A 4,713-nucleotide genomic window follows, 5' to 3' on the forward strand; every position below is an offset into this window, starting at 1 on the left:
GAGATTGTAGTGTCTGTCCGAATCTGTGCATCAAACGATCTAAGCTTGAGTATCTCAATCTACCCACTTGAGGGGCCACACAGTACACACGCACATAAAACACTCACTCGGACAAACACACACATACACATATAATTGGGTGGAAAATGGTGCGTGTGTGTGTGTATTTGTGCGTGTGCGTGTTTGTGTGTGCCTGCGCGCGTCCATTTACATACTTTATTCTGGTTCAGGAAAAACCTCCTTAACTAAGGAGTAAACAGATCCTTAGATTTTCTTAATAAATAGATAAAAAATAAAAGGACACAATTATCTGGTACAGTATCTACGCTTGATTACGGAAGACGCACGCGCTGGATTCAGTTAAACGATCGTCAAGGGACACCATGGAGAGACCAGAAGGCGAGGACCTAAAAAAAAAAAAAAAAAAAAAAAAAAAACGGAAGATAGGTAGACCATTTGTGCCAAGAGAGCAGTCCCGGTCTAAACAGAACCTGGGGCTGCCACGGTCTGACATACTGACTGGCTAAGTGACTGACCAATTGACTGATACAAGAAATAAGCCTGAAGAGATGCAGGCAGGCAGCAAATCGACGAGTCATAATTATCATTATTAAAAAAAAAAAAAAAAAAAAAAAAAAAACGATAGCACTGCCACCCAACGTTCAGCAGGGTCCCACTGAGTGACCTAGCAAGGTCACATGTCAGGTCACCTGTGACGTCACTGTTCCATGATCTGTTTTGTCTGATGCCTGACCGAGTTTATTCGCATAAATTTGTGAATTTGTGAATGTGAGGTTTTATGAAATTGTGAATCTGAGAATTTGTAAACTTACCGTGTCATCAAATTACTAGATTGATTAATTTACCAACCGACCGATTAATCGATGGATGTATGAATGTGAATTTCTGAATTTAGTTACGAATTTACCAGTATGTACATTAAAACATAAGTGTGTGTAATATGTTTAAAATATTAAACAACTACATCCGTTATTATTGATTTTTCATGTTTTTTCTAATTTTCTTTTTTTATTTCCTTTATTCTTTTATTTGTTATTTTCTATTTTTTTTTCTCTTTAATAGTCCATCCATTTTCTTTGATCTATTTTCATCTTTTTTATCTTTTTATCTATATTTCTTTATTTTCTTTATTTTATTTTTCATTTTCATTTGTCATTTTTCGCATTTCTTATTCTTAATTTTTGTTCGTTCGTTTTCTTTTTAATTCATATTTTCTTTGCTTCAATTTTTTTTTTTTTTGTATTTTTCGATTTTCTCAATTTTTTCATTTTTTTCTCGTTTGTTTCAATTTCTTTTAATTTATCATTTTATTTTTTTATTTGTGATTTCCTTTTGTTTTGATTTTCTTAATCTTTCTTTATTTCAAATTTCATTTCTCTTCATTTTTCACTTTGTCTTTATTCTTCATTTTACATATTTATTTTTTTTCTTTTTCTTTAATTTCTATTTTCTATCCTTATTTTTCTTAATTCTTCATTCATTCATTCATATTTCTTCATTTTTTCCTCTCACAGTTTTCGTTCTTTTCTTGTTTCTCCACTTTATTCTTTTATTTGTTATTTTCTATTTAGTTTTTTCTCTTTAATAGTCCATCCATTTTCTTTGATCTATTTTCTTCTTTTTTATCTTTTTATCTATATTTCTTTATTTTCTTTATTTTATTTTTCATTTTCATTTGTCATTTTTCGCATTTCTTATTCTTAATTTTTGTTCGTTTGTTTTCTTTTTAATTCATATTTTCTTTGCTTCAATTTTTTTGTATTTTTCGATTTTCTCAATTTTTTCATTTTTTCTTTCTCGTTTGTTTCAATTTCTTTTAATTTATAATTTTATTTTTTTATTTGTGATTTCCTTTTGTTTTGATTTTCTTAATCTTTCTTTATTTCAAATTTCATTTCTCTTCATTTTTCACTTTGTCTTTATTCTTCATTTTACATATCTATTCTGTTTTTTTTCTTTTTCTTTAATTTCTATTTTCTATCCTTATTTTTCTTAATTCTTCATTCATTCATTCATATTTCTTCATTTTTTCCTCACAGTTTTCGTTCTTTTCTTGTTTCTCCACTTTATTCTTTTATTTGTTATTTTCTATTTAGTTTTTTTTTCTCTTTAATAGTCCATCCATTTTCTTTTATCTATTTTCTTCTTTTTTATCTTTTTATCTATATTTCTTTATTTTATTTTTCATTTTCATTTGTCATTTTTCGCATTTCTTATTCTTAATTTTTGTTCGTTTGTTTTCTTTTTAATTCATATTTTCTTTGCTTCAATTTTTTTGTATTTTTCGTTTTTCTCAATTTTTTCATTTTTTTCTCGTTTGTTTCAATTTCTTTAAATTTATCATTTTATTTTTTTATTTGTGATTTCCTTTTGTTTTGATTTTCTTAATCTTTCTTTATTTCAAATTTCATTTCTCTTCATTTTTCACTTTGTCTTTATTCTTCATTTTACATATCTATTCTGTTTTTTTTCTTTTTCTTTAATTTCTATTTTCTATCCTTATTTTTCTTAATTCTTCATTCATTCATTCATATTTCTTCATTTTTTCCTCTCACAGTTTTCGTTCTTTTCTTGTTTCTCCACTTTATTCTTTTATTTGTTATTTTCTATTTAGTTTTTTTCTCTTTAATAGTCCATCCATTTTCTTTGATCTATTTTCTTCTTTTTTATCTTTTTATCTATATTTCTTTATTTTCTTTATTTTATTTTTCATTTTCATTTGTCATTTTTCGCATTTCTTATTCTTAATTTTTGTTCGTTTGTTTTCTTTTTAATTCATATTTTCTTTGCTTCAATTTTTTTTTTTTTTTGTATTTTTCGATTTTCTCAATTTTTTCATTTTTTTCTCGTTTGTTTCAATTTCTTTTAATTTACCATTTTATTTTTTTATTTGTGATTTCCTTTTGTTTTGATTTTCTTAATCTTTCTTTATTTCAAATTTCATTTCTCTTCATTTTTCACTTTGTCTTTATTCTTCATTTTACATATTTATTTTTTTTCTTTTTCTTTAATTTCTATTTTCTATCCTTATTTTTCTTAATTCTTCATTCATTCATTCATATTTCTTCATTTTTCCTCTCACAGTTTTCGTTCTTTTCTTGTTTCTCCACTTTATTCTTTTATTTGTTATTTTCTATTTAGTTTTTTTTTTCTCTTTAATAGTCCATCCATTTTCTTTTATCTATTTTCTTCTTTTTTATCTTTTTATCTATTTTTCTTTATTTATTTTTTTTTTTAATTTTCATTTGTCATTTTTCGCATTTCTTATTCTTAATTTTTGTTCGTTTGTTTTCTTTTTAATTCATATTTTCTTTGCTTCAATTTTTTTGTATTTTTCGATTTTCTCAATTTTTTCGTTTTTTTTCTCGTTTGTTTCAATTTCTTTTAATTTATCATTTTATTATTTTATTTGTGATTTCCTTTTGTTTTGATTTTCTTAATCTTTCTTTATTTCAAATTTCATTTCTCTTCATTTTTCACTTTGTCTTTATTCTTCATTTTACATATCTATTCTGTTTTTTTTTTCTTTTTTCTTGAATTTCTATTTTCTATCTTTATTTTTCTTAATTCTTCATTCATTCATATTTCTTCATTTTTTCCTCTCACAGTTTTCGTTCTTTTCTTGTTTCTCCACGTGTCCTGCTTCTTGGCCTTTGATGCTCTCCCTCCTGCCGACGAGGGACTTCGGCTGCAGCGGAGGCTTTTGCCTGATCGGCGGTGCCTCTGGCCTCGTCCTGCCCGACCCGGGTAGCCATCGGGACGTAGGACGGAGGCGGCGTTGGAGAGGCTCGCGTTATCACGCGTTATGCCTCCGAAGTGGTCGAGGTCGACGTCGAGGGAGGAGGATAAGGATGAGGATGGTCCGCATCCTGGATGTGGTGGAAACACTTTGGCCACTCGACGTCGTTGTCCCGGACCCAGCAGTCGGCTTTTCGGCCGTTTCCCTCTCGAGGAGCAGGTGTCAGGGAGGACATGTCTTCTCACATCTTCATTTGGAAATTCGTTAACTAAAGTGGATAGTGAAAAAGATCTCGGCGTAATTATCAGTAACGACCTCAAATCATCCAAGCAGTGTATTTCAGCCTCTGAGAAAGCAAATAAGATTCTAGGACTGATTGCGCGATCTTTTGATTTCAAAAGTCCATCACTCATTAACAAGCTATATAAATCGTTAGTTCGTCCACATTTGGAATATGCTGTTTCCGTATGGTCACCGAATCTCATTAAAGACATTGACAGACTGGAAAAGTACAACGGCGAGCCACAAAACTGATTCCAAATATCAAAAATAAATCATACGAAAATCGACTAAAACACATGAATCTGTTTTCCCTAAAAAAGCGTAGACTCAGAGGTGACTTGATACAGGTTTCTAAGATTTTAAAGGGAATTGACAACATCAAAAGTGACCAATTTTTCACATTGAATGAGAATCAGACAAGAAACAATGGTCTCAAACTGTCCGAAAATAGATTCAATTTGGAAGTGGGTAGAAACAACTTTGCCAACCGTGTAGTTAATGAATGGAATAAACTTCCTGCACAGGTAGTGCAATGTAGTTCAGTTCGAAGCTTTAAGAATCATTTCGATAAACACCTAAGCAAGATGCTGTAAATATTATAATTCATTTTGTATTATTTGTTTTTGTTTTGTTATCATTTGTCTGTCTGATTTTCATTTATTATTAGTTAT

The sequence above is a fragment of the Oratosquilla oratoria genome, chromosome 1 (genome assembly GCF_046742065.1).
Source record: "Oratosquilla oratoria isolate Oo_2021 chromosome 1, ASM4674206v1, whole genome shotgun sequence".
NCBI classification, from domain to species: Eukaryota; Metazoa; Arthropoda; class Malacostraca; order Stomatopoda; family Squillidae; genus Oratosquilla; species Oratosquilla oratoria.